This window comes from Pleurodeles waltl, chromosome 3_1 (genome assembly GCF_031143425.1).
Source record: "Pleurodeles waltl isolate 20211129_DDA chromosome 3_1, aPleWal1.hap1.20221129, whole genome shotgun sequence".
Taxonomy (NCBI): domain Eukaryota; kingdom Metazoa; phylum Chordata; class Amphibia; order Caudata; family Salamandridae; genus Pleurodeles; species Pleurodeles waltl.
The window spans coordinates 522,053,713-522,071,938 of record NC_090440.1 but is presented as its reverse complement, the minus strand read 5'-3'; the positions used below and the strand labels follow the sequence as shown (position 1 = coordinate 522,071,938).

General features: G+C 43.7%; 1 protein-coding gene across 3 annotated transcripts in view; it reads right to left on the bottom strand.

Annotated features, from left to right (window-relative positions):
* LRRK1 (leucine rich repeat kinase 1) overlaps positions 1 to 18,226 on the bottom strand; it is a 654,776-nt gene that overhangs the window by 516,659 nt on the left and 119,891 nt on the right. Inside the window, exon 1 of one of the 3 annotated variants that reach the window (XM_069222802.1) lies at positions 4,765 to 4,837. The exons of the other annotated variants lie outside the window; for them this stretch is intronic. The gene's annotated coding sequence lies outside the window, so the exon portion shown is untranslated. Of the gene's footprint in view, positions 1 to 4,764; positions 4,838 to 18,226 lie in introns of those variants that run through there. 3 annotated transcript variants of the gene reach the window in all.

The window sequence follows — 18,226 nt, the reverse complement described above, 5'->3', positions numbered from 1 at the left end:
CTTGTTTGCTGGGGGTCATCTAGGTACTCACCTCTTGGGGTCCCAAGTTCTCCCAGCTCCCTTCTAACTATCCAAAATCTTTGGGTGGGAGAACCTAACTTTGCATTCCACTATTTTAGTGTATGATTTTGCCCAATAGGGCCCTAGCTATTTTCTGCTAATTTTATGCCAAAGCTTGTTATTTTTCTATGCTAATTCCTAATACTTAACATGTTCCAGTTGGGGGGGACTGCCAATAAGTAATCCAGTTCAGTGTTACTGTAATAAAGTCCCTTTATTTTTGCCACACTACTTGGTTCCTTTCATGTGAGATAAGTGATTATGTAACTATTCTGGTATTGCAAGAGCTTTATGCTCCTCCTAGATTTGTCTTGGCTGCTCAACGCATCTACCACTACAGAGCCTTGGCTTCCTAGACATTGTCTCACCAACTAATAGGGGTTGCGTGGACCTGGTATAAGGTATACCATAGGTGTCCACCACACACCAGGCCAATTCCTACAGCAGTCCAGTGGGCTTTAGTAAGCCCTAGGAGGGGGCCCTGTGTGCCCCTCCTTAAAATAATATGCCCCCAGGACCTGGTCCACCCTAGGGATTTTTTTTTTTATCATGGGAAAAATCGCAAATATTTGTGATTTTTGCAGTGAATTAGAAAAATGCTTTTTAGCCCTGGTGGTTCCTTGGGGACCACAGGGAGAAGGCTAGGGTAACCGTACCCTGCCCCCTTTTCTTTTCTTTATTTTTTTTTAGACTCGGCTGGAGCAGAGTCTCAAAATGGCTGCCAACACTTCCTGGTTGAAGCAGCCAATCAGATCTCCGCACGAGATTGGCAGTGTTCGTGAATTTGTTGCGACCCTATATATATGAATTTGGATTTCCTTTAATTTCTCCTAAACTACTGAAGGGATTTACACCAAATAAAAAGGATCATCTACAGACCAAAAGCTACATTTCTGCCAAATTTGTTGTAATTCCAGCCAGTAGTTCGGGCTGCAGGCATGTCTAAAGAGTCTACAGGAATAAACACTGATAACACACTTTTCTGGTCCCCCCTTTACCTCTGCCACTGTCTGACAGATCATCCGAAACTTTCCATGCACAAAATAACACTAGGGGGCACTTTTTTTTTTAGAAATTTTTGTGAAGATTTGGCAAACGGTGCGAAAGATTTAGGCAAGCCAAACAATGCTTTTTCTATGGAAAGTAGGTCCTAACTATAACTACCAACTGGCAACCGCCAGTAGGTAATATACATAGTATTTCTATAGCGTGAACCTATCCAAAAACCAAAAGGGCAGTCATGTCGTGGACAGTAATACATTGTGTTGTAGTGGCCTTTAAAGAAGTGAAACTTCAATTCTTTCCTAAACTGGAGCAGCTTTCAGGAGATCCTGATGGATGTGGGGATGTTGTTCTAGATCCTTGATAGATAGATGGAAAAGGCCTGATGCCTTATCTTTCTTTTTTTCACTTCCTATTCTCCAGTCTGATGCTGCCCTGGCTTTGAGTGTGCTGAGAACCACCAGAGACCGTAAGCTTGTCTACAAGATCAAAGTGGGTTCTGATGATGTATCTGGAAATTATAAAGTTGGATTTGAAGATAATGTGCACCAGCAAAGGAAGCCAAGGGTGTTCCATCATTACTGAGGTGATGCCATCATACCCTTCTTCATGCCCTGGCTGAGACATGGTGTGATGTGTAGGACGCCCTCAGGGAGTGGCAATGTTGAGTCTAAGAGGCCATGGAAGGGCGTTACCACCATCCAGACACTAAAGTTTTGAGGCTGAGGTTGGTGTCTCGGTAAAGCCAAGTATCTGGGCATTCGTGAAAGTTGAGGTTCAGAGCTGCCAAGTTTAATTGAGACAGGATTGTCGCTGCAACAACAGGAATTCTGTCTTGGTTGGGCTCAACATAAGGTAGGTCAACTGCTTCGAAGGCAGCTGAAAGGAAGAGCAATATCAGGAGGCAGGGGTCATCTTCATTTGTGGCCAAGAGGGCACTGTCTATGATAGGTAAGGTAATAGTTTATATGCTGCAACATGAGCGGAAGTCAGACCGGCAGTTGTACAGGAGATGATTATCATTTAGGAGATCTTCGAACACAGACTTGTTTTTGAATGATCTTGCCAATGAATGGTAAGTGAGTGGTAGGCCTTAAGATGGTGATTTCAAGAGGGTCTTGGTAACGTAATTTTCACAATTTTCAGCACATCTTAGTTTTATCATGGTGTAAATGTCACATATTTTGTGGAAAGTGTACCAATTACTATGGCTGTGGGAAGTTTTAAAGGTCTTCCTTCTATAAGCTGTTTAGTATCTTTTAATCTTTTCAATATTTGTGAACTTAAGTTTACATAATAAAAAACCATAAGAAAACATTCACTAAATGTAGGTTTGGGAGAGAAAACTAAACAAACACACTAAAATTCTCTTAAAAATGTGTGTTTCCATTAAACATCTCCCAAGTGAAGCTGGAAATTTTTGAAAACTTTGCAAACTTTGAGGGAAGCCAAATTTCATCCAGCTTTAATAACCAATCTTGCCCTTATAATTACCCCAGTTTACACAAGGTGTTTGGGAAGGGACATGGGTTAGGGACTTCTTTCCATTTTCCTAACCATATGAATGCATTGTCTGTGCTATACATAGAGTACTAATACGCTTGGGAAAGCTAGTGCAAGACAGCTTTTTTCACTAATTTCATGGTGTAAATCTGATAACAATAACATGCCTAAGTTAAATGAATATGCCTAAAAAGATTGCACACAACGTGTTCACAGTTGTACACTTGACATTCTTTACACCCTCTTCAGAAGAATGGATTATATTGCTAAATCTCTTAACCCTGGTGCACTGCGGGGTTTGTGCTCACAATGGACCATGCAGTCCTGCAGAGCAGATCCATATGTGACAAACTTGACATGAAATCTGCTGCTCTATAGGGAATGGGAAGCCTATTTTTAGGTCTGGTGATAATGCTTTTTGATTTTAGTAAAAAAATAGACAAATATATCGTAGAGCATGGGGCAATCAGAAGCCCAGTTCAGCCATTAGCTAACTTCACCATGAGTGACTGTATTCTGCCCTTTTACAAGGAGCACCAGTGGCGCCTGCCACTCAACAGGTGTGGCGGGGTGGGGATTGGTGGGATGGGCGTAAAAAAAAAAAAACACTTACGTTAGAGGGGTGACGCATTTGTCTCCCCTCGGTCCTCCTCCTGCATGCACAGGCTCCCAGCCAAACACGACGCTCCTGTCACCAGTATGACAGCAGCGTTGTGATTGATCTGAGCGGCCTGCTTTGCCACTCAGACTGGAAATGAGAGCCTGGGCATGTTCTCCACTCGGCTGTGCAATACAGCTGGGTGGAGAACATGAAAAGTGCGCATGTCTGTTTGGCCGGCCTAACATGGCTGGCTAAGCAGACACGGGCACTTTTCATTTATTGTGGTGCCCTTCTCCGGCCCCCTCCCTCCAGCTCAGCCCCACTCTGCCCCAAAATACAAGGAGAAATAATATGATAATAATGTAGTGTACGTTATTATCATTTTATTTTTCCTTTTTGGAAAATCCAGCAGTGCGACGCTCCTCCGCCTTAGCAGAGGAGCCGCCACGAGGGGCACATATGCATAAAAAGTAATTCCCTTTTGTGCAGGGAACTATGAGTTTTTTCCAATGTTTGTTCTAATACTGGCGAAGGCCCAGCAACTCCCATTACAATGTTTTATAAAGACCATGGAGAAACAAAATTATCAATCTCAAAGCCAAAAGGCTGCCACTGCTTGTTTGACTTCGAAACCCGGTGGCTTAAATTCAACTAGTCTAGTTATTTTAACCTACAGCCTTTGCCTTCTCGCTCCTGTAGGAACTACTTATAATGGGAAAGCAAACATAGTAACTCCCAAAATCCAAAGTGTTGTTGTTTAAAACAAAGTACAATGGGCTAAAAGTGACCCACATGAGGAAGATATTTCTAACAGCTTGTAAAAGTGTAATATAATAATTTCCATGTTCAGCGATGCTTCTGAGCTACTGTGCTTTAAAACACCACTTGCAGCTGTTTTTCCAAAATATGTTTAGGGAGAAAACCATAAATCTCTGCACAGGGATATTTACATTCTTTCACTTTTTGAAAAACAGTTACTCAACTAGTGTGCTTTAACTATATCATTTACGAGTACAACTTTAACTTAAATCCAATGCTGTTATGTAACCATTCGCAGCTGTAAAACTATATCAATCCTTTACTATTGTTCATGGTTAACTGTGTCCTAAATACTGTAATCTGTATTCTTTCCCCAACATTTCCTAGAGGTAGAAGGGTAACAATGACTTATACACATCAAAACTGCATTAGGTTTGTTAATATTTTACCAAAGATAACTATTTTATTTTTTAAAACAATTCCTGGAGGAGAATACCACGTTTATCAGAATCCAATTCTTTACATGTTTGCATTCAATAGGGCCCCCAAAAATATACTTCGGGCTACAGCCACCGTTACAAAAGATCACACACTCTATAGTAGGCAGCGCTCTGCAAATCTCTTAAAGAACTACCACCGAGACCCTGCTGATGATATCTGTACAACCAACGTGACTCACTCTCCAGATCGCTGAACTGCGGAGCGGCTTCCTCAACCCGAGCACCGGCTTATTTCCAGACAAAGTTTTTAAAACGTAGGCACTTGTTTTATATGTACAGATAGAAACACATCAGTAACACTGATTGCCCGCAGACCCAAAGAACAGCAGCAGCATTTACCTGTGAAAAACTCAGTTGCAGCGAAGGCATCTTCAGGTGCAGCCATCCATCAGCCCGTATCCTTGCATCGGAGGCCGAAGGCACGCGGAAGTTCACAACTTCACTTTCAGTTTCGAGATGTAAATCATTCACAGACGCAAAACCATGGGCTGCGCGGGCTGTTTGGAATCACGTGTTACTGCAGTGGCAAGCAGAGGCCACCGGGCTGTGTGCCGGGCAGGCACTCTACTGGGGAATTACATCCTTTCCTAACAATAGGCCGCTCAGAACGACCCATAGGGGCTGAGACAGAAACAGAATATTTTACATAAGGATTCCGTTTTTCACTCATGATGGTCAGGTTCTCACGGGGATTTGATGGGAAAGACTGACAGAAAGACCCCAAGATTTTTCTCGTGTTGGCAGTTAATTATTTGAAATAAAACGTCTGTAAAATTGGCAACATTAATATGCTGTGTGATGATTGCAGCCTATTACGTTGTAACACTGTAAGCAAGTGTCAAGTAAAAGAAGTCTTTTTGATTGCGCCTGGTTTCGCATTTTAGAGTCTGTGTTCTTTTTTACCAGAGTCCTGGATAAATAGCACTGTACATAATAAAATGATCTACCAGCCCACTTAGCGATACCCATTTGATCAATATCACAAGGATGAAGATCTGAACTTGTGACCTGCAGGTTACTCACAGATTTTTACCTTAAGAACATTAACCTACTAAGGTGCGTACACGGCTGTCTGCTGGCCAAGCCAATCGGGTCCTTTACCTGCAGAGATCTACCTGAATTGATTACGTCTCAGCTTCCAAAACTGCTAAGGTAGTTCAACTGAATAATGTGTGTCGAAATGCATTGTGGACAATACTGGGACCACAGGTTTGATTCGTAGCGACAGAGGCACGTGTGGTCATGCATTTTTTTTTACAGATATCCAGATACATGCTTCATAGCTTCATAGGTTCATAGCTTCCAGCTCTGTCAAGATAGCTCCGTAGGTAATATATCCCCAAACAAATGCCTGCTTATGATGCACAGAACATAGCTGTGTTTCTCCGCAAGGCTATCTAAACTTTTAATCTTCTGATGGCACTGACATCAGTATTATTAAGTCGGCATGTGCAAAGAAACGGGGCAGTCAGCCAACCAGTAAAGATAAACCTCAGAGCAGTCACTAGTGAACTGCATCCCATGGGAAGAAAGCAAACATAAGGCACACCCAGACTTGCTAACCAGGCAGATGAAAGTTGGTGGTACGAAACATGTAAAGTACATTCTAGCGACGGGGCAAGATGGCATTAAGTCGATATACAAAACCGATAAAAGATATTACGGACCGTGCAATGAGTGTTCCTTACAGTTTTCCTACAATGGCGGGCGAGTTAAGCTAACAAAGACCTATGAACCATAAAGAGCGTCACAAAACAGTGTGTGGGTGTAGATGAGAAAACCTACAGTTGATTCCTCAATGTGTCTCTGTATCTCATAATTTTTGTATCAACCATCTGTATCAGATTTACAATTATCAGCTGTGTCAGTGTACTAATGGCTATTAATCAATATTGTAACAATGTAGGGAAGATATTCCACTAAAGTTCTGTACATAGATCTCAAACAGACCCCACTAAATTACCGTGCCTTAATCTGGAAAAGAAGCAAAATTGAAAATGTTTGGTTTAGACCTCAAATAAAATGTTGTACCTAGATGTGGAAAACCAAAACAATTAGGACGAAGCTGGCTAAATTAGAAAACAAATCTTCCCACCATCACCTACTTTTGCCCCGAAGCCACCCAGCACCCTTGAATTGAGCACTGTCTGCTGCAATTATGAGCCGGGAACCATGCTGGAGCACCTTTCCCACTGGGCTGACCGGGGGTAGGGGGGCTTGGTTCCCACCCTTCAGCCCAGTGGGAAAGTTGTAATGGGGCTCGTATGGAGACTGCCAGGGCTGTGGAGCTCTCCTCGTCTGGAGTTTGACAGTCGGGTGTTTCCAACCGCCAAACTCATAATGACCCCCATGTAATGTACAAGAAAACATTTTAAAGATGTATTAGGAATTCATAAGGTACCTTAAATGGATCCCATCAGTCTTGAAGGAGCTATGTTAAATCAAAAGTTTAGAGTTTAAGTTTCTGCTGAATACAGTGTTGTGGGGCAGAAGAAAGATTCGTTTTTTCACAGAACTTGTTTTCATTAGGAACAGTAAACAATGGTCTTACCAGGATAACTGCTGTGAGCCGATACAGAGGAGTTCAGTATTTGTGGAAAATAGTTTGAAGCAATGTTCTTGTCATTGAGGCGGATCACTGATGCATGAGGAGAAGTTATAAGGGTTTATTTCTTCAAAGATGTTTTGAATGTATAAGGATTATAAGCTCAGGTATTCAGTAATGGGCGGACAGTGTCCAGCTATAGCGGCATGTGCACAATTCACCGATAGTGAGATGCACTGTGGCATAATATGGGTGCTATAAGACTTAAAGAAAATGGTGTATTCATCCCTACAAGCCAACTACTTAACACCACATTAGATCACCTTCAAGTCTAATACATTGCCTTTCTTCTTTGAGTCCCCCCTTTTAGGTCCCTCTTTCCCTCGATTCCATGTTTCCCCTGCTTCCTAATTCATCCTCTGCCTCTTTCTACTCTGCTCCAGTCTCTTCTTTCCGCTTTGTCATACTTACCTTTAGGGTGACAAATATGTTTTATTTACAGACCTATGAGGGGAAGATAGGAGGGAAGAAGCAAAGTGCTGCACTACAAGCTCCCTATTCCTGGGGAGCCTCACTAGGGTTTTTATGCCATTGGTGAAGGAGCCCCAAAACAAGGGAGGAAGATGAGAGATGCCTCTGTGAAGGCTCTCCCAAGTGTTCTTAGTAGCTACCAACACTCAGAGGGTAAAATATTTGCAATCAAATTACTACCTGGCGCACTATACTTGCAATGCTGTTAACCAGAGCAGGAAGGCCTAGCCAGGTCTCACCCACTGCTGCTACTTACTATTTTTGGGGCCCATTGCCTACAAAATATGAAACCAACTTCTCAAATGGCTGCAAGCCTCAGGATATGAATTGGTCCCAGGTCACTCCACTTGCTCAAATTCCCCCCTACCGACACATTGTTTTCTGAGAATCAAGTGATCACAAGGCTACACTAGCCAATCTCTAGCCAGCCTGTCTCCCTGGCTCCTCCATCACAGACTCCAACATCTACCTGCCATTTTTAAAGGACCATTGTGTCTATTCTGCTTTGTCTTGAATTAGGAGGCCAGCACCTGGTCCATATGCAACAAGTGCAAAGAAACAGTTCATAACATTACACCAGTTAAGTATGCTGCTGTCAATCCACCACTCTTCTGGCGAAACTGCGTTTTTAATTAACTTAGATGGGAGATAACTGCCTGTCTAATTCTAGAAGACATAGAAGGAAAAAGGCATGGCCTGTGCCTTACACCCATGTGCTCAGCCTCTTCTTTGTATCTTCTAAAATGGCAGCCATCAACTGCATCCACCATTATCAGAGATAGAATGAAAACGCTTATAAGGACTGTGCAAACCTCTCAAAACGTTTAGGGTGTTGTCAGATTTGGCAGGCATTGGGTTGTCACTCTCACTGCAAGTGAAATTTGAGTGCCTACCTTTTCTTGTGTTTTTACTTACTACTGGTTATTACAGTTGAGCAATTTAGCGCCAACAGGAGATATCCAAAACCCAACTGAGTGGAGCTTATTTTCTTCACACTAGATGAAAGAAAGGTTGAGTTTGCAGCAACAAGATTCACACCTTAAACCTCCAGGTTGCCCTCAGTTAACCACAAGATGAATCTTGATCACCAAAGTATGGTACCAGCTATAGAAGCTGTGGGGGTGTATCCTGGAAAAGCTGGCTTATGTGTCTTAAGGCACGTGTTGCAGAGATGACTGGTGTGCATTGAGCACATTTTAATGTAATGCTTTCAATATACTTTGCTCAGGTTGTTGATGCACTTGCTTGCAAAAATCAATGTTCAATCTGCTGCTCTCATGTTTTATGATTATTCAAACATTTAGAGGGTAAAGGTGGCTGCTTCAAGGATTGCATTCAACCCGTTGATCACATTTTCCAATCCAGAATAAAATGGTATTCTCACTAAAGCACTGATGGAGGACAGAAAAGGGGAAAGGTAGGGCCAGGAGAAAGGAAAATTGGGCATGACTGAGAATGGTCGTTCAGATAACCTATGAATAACACATTTGGATGTCACTTAAATGTACCTTACGGGACATTTGTCTGATTGAACACGATTACCCTAGTCTCCATGACCATAGAGGGTTGTCCTCATCTTGTGTACACGATTTACAAATGTGGACCACTTTTATTTGCTATCCATTTCGGAATGGTGGCGAGGATTATTTTGGTGCCTGGGTCTATTTTGAGTTCCACTACGTTGAGCGGGACATGCAGGAGCCCACTACAGCCTTTACAGACTGACTTACGACATTCCATGAAGCAAGACGAGATCCCAACAGTGGTGCTGGCAGTGCCCCGCGTGTCATTTAAGGCTCACCAGGGCGAAAACTGCGAGCCATGGCTTGCCCCCACTTGTCTTGCAAGGGACGCCCTCAATATCAGAGTATGCAAAGGCAGCTGAAGCGACAAAAGGAGCGAGGACATTTTCATACTAGAGCAGTGGTTCCCAACCTGGGGCCCGGGGACCCCTGGGAGTTCCCGAAGCCTTCTCAGGGGGTCCGCGACTGCTTAGAAAATTAAAAATTATTAACAAATATTAACAAATTTGGTCCCAGGCTTCCATTAATGACTCAGTGGGGGTCCCCGGATTCCAATGATAATTCAGTGGGGGGTCCCTGGGTACCATTAATGATGAAATGGGGGTCCACAGAAGTCAAAAGGTTGGGAACCACTGTACTAGAGAATACAAAAATAACACTGGCATCATTTCTGTCTTGTTTTGGTAAAAAAAAAAATAAAGCGTGCTGGCTGGGGACGGTGAAACTTGCAACTGTTTCAACTGGTTGATCAGCAACCTGTCACCTAACAGCATGCCCTTTAAGGCTTCGCAGGCCACAGTCTTCCCTAAACCCGGAGTATGAGTGCCCTACAAGCTAGGGATTTTGATTCTTCTTCACTGTCCTCTGGTGGAAAAGGAAAAAGGACTTGAATATTCTGCATGCTTTCCTGTGAGCCCAGTTCTATTGGGCCCTACTGTTACAGTGGGCCTGAGAGCTGCGCTACCAAAAGTTTCAGAACGCAGCACTACTGCAGCCTGCAAGCCATGGCAGCCTTACCGACATCACAATGAGGGCTTTCATTCTAGTCTTTCCCCTTACAACACTGTGCCTTTACGTCCATTAACCTGCTAGAAGATGTCAAAGCAACACACATACGGGAACTGAAAACAGCATCAGTATGGCGAGATCCGCTTCTGGGAAGGTGGACAGAGACAGAAAGGAAACGCTGCGACTGGAGACAATCTCCGATGTAGCTTGGTAGGCTTCTTAAAGCAGAACTGCTGCGGCTCATATACAACATTACTCTGCTATGATAGTGCTTCTTGTACATTGGGCAAAAATCATGCTGGTATCTTAGCATGGAGTATGCATTGATTTGAAAATGAAAAAAAAACTACAAGGAAGCATAGATCTAGATGGGAGGTAGACTGCAAAACCGTAAAGCAATAGTGCAAGATGGCAGACGGAGTTCACTGAAATGTGCAATTGACATGGCCGGGATGGCACAGCTTTCTGCCCCCCCCCACACCCCCCCACCCAACCATCTACATATCAATAAGTGCAAAATGAAAATGTTTTGGGCTTGCCCTGTTTCTTGTTAGGGTAATCTATATATAATCTCCACTTTATTTGCTAAGCTTATTAACAGCAGTGTTGTGTGGGAGTTTATGTGTAGCTTCCACTGTGCTGTTTCTCCTGTCTATAAACAGGGCACTGTGTGTAAAGCCTGCACTGTGCTTTCTTGCTCCGTCTATTACTATGACAGTGTGTGTATGTGTGTAAGTGTATATATGTGCGCGCGTAAAGACTGCACTCTGCCTGATCTCTCTATGAATTGTGCAGTGTGTATAAAGCACTCTCTGTTCTTTACCAGCTCGTTCTATAATACCGCAGCGTGTGTAATGCGTGCACTGTGCGGTGCTGGTCCTCTAGCTAAATGAACCTGTCTCTATAAGTTCCATCTCCAAACACAGCAGTGTGTTTATGTTTGTGTGTATAGAGGTTCTAAACTTACACAGTACTGTACCTATTTTCTTTGTAAATGTGGCAGTCACTAAATTCCACCCACCACACCTTGAGATGCCATCTACACTACAGCACCACTGACCGCGTCACTTTACTACTTCATACAACATAGCCACATCACAAAAAGCTATGCAACGACATTCCACAAGACACTACTCATTAGATTCAGTACCACACACAAACTATACACCCATACTGGAAACACCACAACACACTACACCAAACCGCACAGCAACACTGCTCCCTTAACATCACCACACTGCAGCACATGAAAACAACTATAGACATTACCGACTTATACTATCTCTATGTGATACATTACTGTACAATATATACTACTAAACTTCAGCAGTGCATACCTTCAACCACACATTACACCACATCACCTTCATCTGCAAACCCCCAACTGCCTTGCTCTGGATTCGCAAACTATGGCAGTGGCCAGGACAACAAGGCAAGTAACACTCACCCATGGAAATTAGCCATATATGTCAACCTGCATTACACAACATACTGTATACACACCCCATGATCCATTGCCGTTCCATCACACCACAACACTTGCATGCAGAAAACACACAATGCCATACATCCTGAAACACAACATACACACAATTGATACAACACCAACAAATCACACCTACCAACACAATGACACACTCATCTACACAACACATCCAAACAAAAGCACATCAGAATCCATCACAACCACAACAACACTCACCTGAATGTTACACATGGCAACACAACACATAACCAAACATACACAACCAACATCAGGTCCACATGCAAGTGGCACACATACAGACACAACCACATCACCCACTCTAGCCTCTCTGCCTCAACCAGCCAATCCACTCACATACAAACCTGGAAGCACAATATGACACTTACAGGTTCCATTGTCCATTGTAGCGTGCACACATGAATATAGTTTACAATTGTGATGTTATTTTTATGTTAGTGCAAGTATTAATTTGGTAATGAATACTTACAACAAAATAAAAAGGTGTGTATGTCATTAATGTGTGACCCCAGGTGTGTCCCCATTAATGTCTGACACAGATGTTTTACAGACATTTGCATGTCACAAGTGTTTTAAAAAAAATATTACTGTGACATGTACATTTCTATAGAAGTACAGAGCTAACGTTAAGTAATCAACCAACATACACAAGTAATACGGAATCCTTACTTTCGAGTCGAGTGACAACAGGGTCTTGTGGCCTCCGTAGTTCAGTGGCAGCAGCAAGGGCATGTCTACTCCAGTCGTGTCTAGTCGAAAAAAAAACGGAAGTGGAAATGGGAAAAAAGGTACGTTTTTACCTCATTTCCCTTCCAATCCGCCAACTTCTGTGTGGAGATAACATCACCACAGTTGTCTTGGTGGGAATGCACATCGTGATTGGCTCAGCAGGAACAGTGGCTGGAGTACCGCCTCCAGCCACTATTTCCAAAGCCGCCATCGATGCGGGTGGAGATTCCTGGTGGAATTGGCAGGATCAAGCAGTCTTTTGTCTATGGTCCCACCAACATCTAAATAGGGCAGACAGACTGCCAAGGTTGTCTACGGGTTTTCCAATGGAAACCAACACCGGACCGTTATTGCCAAGATCTAAATCAGGCCCTAAGTGTTGATTGGTCTTAAGACCTTTTCTCTCCAGACATTGATGGTCAGTAGCGTAAAATGAAATGACTAATCTGGATGGCATATGCATAGTAGGAGCCTGAGGGTCTAAAGTTATCCCTGGTGAAACTCCACATCTTGAGACATGTGGTCATTGCACTGGGACAAGGAGAAGAAAGAAAAAAGCATCAGCAGAGGGGGGCAAATGGGCACAATCGCCATGGTGGAAAATTGTGGATTAAATGACTACCACAGCCCTATTTTGAAGGGACCAAGAGTCCCAAACTGCATTGGGATCAGAGTTTAACTATGTATTAGAAAATCAATGGATATGCAGTGATGAATCATAAAAGATGTACTGCAAGAAATTATTAATAAAGATGGCAATCTATACCCCATGATCATTATATAATGTAACAGTTCATTGGGATTCATTCCAGAAGCTCCTTGGGAGGTTTTCTTTGGCACTTCACTAGAACATAGCCTGGAGGCCATTAGTGGTAGACAAATAGAAACAAACAGTGCATACTGTAAGTGGTGTGCTTTTCATGTGGAGTTTCATACAACTCTGCTAACATCGATGACTATTGCACAAAGAACAATCATCGGAAAAAGGCAGAGTTGGCCTTCTCAGCATTCAAACTCAAGATCAGCATATCTTACAAATGGTAGAAATGAGGGCCTAACTGGCATAGCCACATTAACTGCTAGCTGTGAAATGTGTGACAACACGCTTGTGGCATTTATTATTCATTTGCAATATGATTGTAAACATACATACATCTGATACTTGTGTGGCAGCTGAGCTTTCTTCACAAGAGTACAGCTTAAAAAATAGTTTGTTGAATTTTCTGTAACTACATGTAAAATCGGAGCTAATCTTTTTTATTAGGTGGTCCCAACAACTTGTGCATATTTACGAACTGTGGTTGTCTAAAATCAGTGGTGAGGCCAAATGAATATTTTAAATGATAAAGTGCATCAATGAATTCATGTGCTATCTGATGAGACCACAAGCCTCAAACTAGGGTAATAGACCACTAGCACAAGTGAAGACTTTGTGTAGTGGAACACACCACATTTGGCAAGCTAGTACTTGCGGCTATGCCTTACCTGCACAAAGCAGCTGGGCACAAAGAGACACACCTTGTCTATCTCATAAAAATGAATTAAGTAGAAACTGTCTGTGTTGCTCAGTGTTTAAGGTAGACAATGCCTAGATGCAGGTCTGCATTTCACACCGCACTCCTATCTCTGTATTTGAATTCCAATGTGCTGGCATTGGTAATCTTGAGCATTAAAGGAACAGGGGTTGCATTTACACAAAGTGGCCCACTGTGAAAGGAAGAATGGAGGAGCATGCTGTGATGCTGAGACCACTGCCTGCTCTTCACAGTGCCAATAGACTTGGGATGCAGTGTGCAGGCTATCAGAAACTGACTGCTTATGCTCTGCAAATGACTGCTGTTGGAAGTCTATAACCAATTCACACTTTGCAAGTAAAGAAAGGTTGCAAACTATTTGTGTATTACTTTTAGCGGACTACATATAACAGAATACGTAGGATGGGTGGCCTCATTCTGAGTCTTGAGTTAAATGTCAAATAAGAAACAGAACAGTTGTTTGTGCTCAGTTTCACATTCCAAGTGATGAGCAACTAGTAATTGAACTCTGGGGAAAAAGGTACCAATTTAGAGTTCTGCAATTTTAGGTGGAGGGAAACATCTAGTCTAACCATGCACTAAAACTATAAAACTGCATGATTCCCCTCATTCTAATCTGCAATACTCCGACTCAGGAGATAACTTTCCCTAGCTGTTGGAAATGGTAATTTTTGCATGGTTATCCCCAAACCTTTTGCCTTTCTCCTCCTATTTTTCTGACCCTCTTTTTGTTGGCTTTAGGACTCTGAGCACTTTACCACTGCTAATCAGTGCTGAAGTGCATGTGTTCTCCCCCCTACAACTTGGTATCAGTGGTTTACAACTGTTAGGCTTATTTAATTGACCTGTAAGTCCCTTGTAGAGTGGTATACCATAGACTCAGGGTCCGTAACTTAAATTCTACCAGTAGGCCTGCAGCGCAGACTGCGACACCCACAGGAGTAGCCTTTTAAACTCGTCTCAGGCCTGCCACTGCACTTTCTGCGTGCATAGCTTACTGCCACATTGACATGGCAAGTTAAACTTCTTGCCAAGGCCAGAACTTCCATTTTACTAGACCTGAGTCACCCCTAAGGTAGGACCTAGATAGACCTATAGACATGGTGCTGTGTATGTAAAAGGAAGGACATATGTCTTTATGTGCCCCATGTGCTAGTAGTGACAAATAGCTTATTTAGTTTCTAACTACTGTGAGTGCTGCTCCTCTCATAGGATTGCATTGGAAATACCTTGACATATGTCTAAGTGGTATCTTCTGAGCTATGAGGAATAGCATGGGCATGTTTAGGATGTTTAAAATGGTAGTGAGAAATCCTGCTTATTGGAGTTTTTATTGCCATTGTGGAAATGCCACAGGATTCAAGCTAGCCTGGCTGATCAGGGGTGATACCCCGAAACCGGTCCCAGGATGCTTACTCCCGCTCCACTGGGGACCTGGCTTGGCAGTTCGGGCTGGACTGTTCCCATGGGGTACATGGTCAAGACTGATTTGCATATGGCTGGGCCCAAACTGGGGTGGTGTTTTGGGCAACAAAACAGATGGATTAAACCCAGATCTTTGTGACTGGGGGTGATTTTTTGCATTGCTCAGCATTCCGTCCATCATCTGTTTTTACTTTTAGAAAGCGGGCATTTCTCTGTGCTTATATCACTATTGCTTTGCAGCCTAACTCCAGTCCATGTCTGGAGCAGAGTGACAGCTTCAATTGGTGCATTACAAAGGAGGGGTTGGGTGTGACAGAAGAGGCATCTGCATATGGATAGTCTTCCTGGACTGTGGGCAGGGAGAATCAGTCACACCTTACATGTGAATAGGCTGTGTCATGCCCTCCCACAATAGACTGAGTACCCCCTACTGATGAATGAAGACAGAGCCTGGTTTAAAGGATGGTGTGCTTCACTTGAAAGGGCTCTTTTAAACTTACCCCTTGAACAAAGGCCCCAGGATTTTTTGGAGCACTTCTAGAACTGGGACTGAAGGTCTGTCAGAAGGACTGCTGGACTGCACAAAGGACTCATCTGGATTGCTTTTCTACTTGTTGCCCTACTGCCAGCTCCTCCCTGACTTGGGTTCTCCTGGGCATGGCTGGACTGCAAGGAGGAACTGCCCCTACCAGTCTAGGGTGCTGGCCTCTTCATCCACTGCTGCCTGCCTTGTGTACGCCCTACCGGTGTTTTCCCAGAGGCCCTGCACATTGGAAAGTGCTGTGTGCTACCCCAGGATTCCCCTCTTCAGCATGGGAAGAGTGCTAAAAGGCCCCAGCTCTTGGACCAAGCCAGTTTGAGGTCAACGTTCCACCAGGCTCTTGAAGCACAGTGCGTGTTGAGCGCTGCATTTGCTTTCCTCTGGGTGATTCTAGTGCAGGGAGAGTGCTATTACCTGTTCTATGACAGAGAGCGCATGGAGGACTGCTCCCTGAGTTTTACCTGAGCATAGCACAAGGTGAATGCGTTGTCTCCCTCCAGAGCATGCAGGTCACACATGAGTGCCATTCCAGGACTGCCTGTCAGAGTCTCCTCTTCAGCGTGCCCCTTGGGGGGAGAAGGTGTCTGGAGCCATGTGAGGAAGGCGGTTGGCCCGGTAAGGATGAGTTGAGTCAGGACCGGCGTGCCATCAAACTCACTTGTGCCAGTGTGGGTGCAACCCTACATGCATTTGTTATTGTCAGGACAGACCTTGAGGACACCCCAGCAGCCGCAATCCAGTCTGAACCCGTAAGTGATGGCACCTGGCAGTCAGAAACCCCTCTAGAGGGGCTCTACCACTACCAGGATGCGGAGTCCACCCGGAGACCTGCTGAGCAGCCAGGACAGAGCTACACTGGTCAGTGAGCTGTGCTAACACTACCTGGGACCATAGGAGGTCTCCTGCGTGACCTTGCCGTGGTGTCTTCCCCTTCCTTGTTTCCCAGAGTGCGTCATCTGGTTGCCCCCTGGGGTGGGAACCCAGGAAGAAGACCCTGGAAACGGCAGAAAGCAAATCCAAAGGACACTACTGACGGGGCAGGGAACCCTATGATGAGACTGCTAGGTGAGACCTTCAAGGAGGCCCCTGAGTGCGAGGGACAGGTGCTGCAGAGATTCTGTCCATACTTGTACCACAATTCGTCTGGTAGATGCGCAGGAGCACCTGTGGCCAAACCATCCCTTATAACACCATTGTAATCTTACTAATAGGAGCACAGGTGCTCCTGGGCCTCCCCCGTTCTTGGATACTTCTGAAGTTCTGTCATCGAAGTATATACCTGGTGGAGTCTACTGGGGTTCCTCATGCTAAAGGACATCTGTAGGCAATATTCACTGGTGATATATGGTGATTCTTGTTACTGCATCTCAGGCCCTGACACTATCAGGTATTGACATATTTATTCCTGCATAGCGCGGACGGTATTCATGATCTTGTCCTGCATGGATAGGGCAAAAGTACTACTCCAGGAGTGGTTTTTCATGCACAGTATCTAAGACTTGTGTGTTTATGCCTGAGGGTACAAGTGTTTTTCCATCCCATGTCATGCCCTAATGTACGTCATCTGATCTGCGTTCATGTACAGTACTTATGATTTGCGGCGTTATGGTTCTCAGGATGTATATACAATATAAGAAATGTATTTTATTTGTATATAATCAAGTGGAGTCTCTTTTGTTGTGTAATAATTGTGTCTGGTGTGAATGTGTTGCGCAAAAGCTTTACACACAACCTATGAGGATAAGCCTGACTGCTCTGTGCTAAGCTACCAGGGGGTGAGCACAGGTTATCTTTGGTATGTAACTTACTTGCCTTATCTAGGGTGGTAGGTTCTGCCTGACTTAGGTGCATACCCTAGCCAACCAGAAATCCAATTTCTAACACTAGCGTAACAACAGGTATTCTGTGGGCAATTTTACATCCCAATATTTCCATGCAACTTGGGATTAAAGCCATGATGTATATTATTAATGCACATGATGCAGATATGTCAAGTTTACATGCAATGCAGCAGAGCAACAAAAGTTCCAAGGCTGCATTGTGTGAAAATGAGAAAGCAGGCCAGCTATACATCTATTAAGATATGTTGGTTTCACTTTCCCCCATCACTGGTGCACTTTTGGCTGTGTTGCGCTAATGCACACACCCTTGCATCATAGTCAAAGGGTGAGTGTGTGATGTTAAGCATAGGTTTTGCACTGGAGGGTAACCTTGCGTATAAAATGTGATGCGTAGCAAGTTTAACACATTTCACACTTTGTATGCGTGATGTACAGTGCAGCACAAATGCAAAGCTGAAAAAGTTTGGGGGAAAGAAAACTTTTCTCAAACTGTACATCTACCTCAAGCAGACATTCATTTTTGGTGTAAAGTCCAGTCTACAATTTTTAGTAGACAGGGCTTTGCGACAAACCCAGTGGGTGGTTGCTTGACAAAATGTAGCTCAAAGTAGCACAAAGA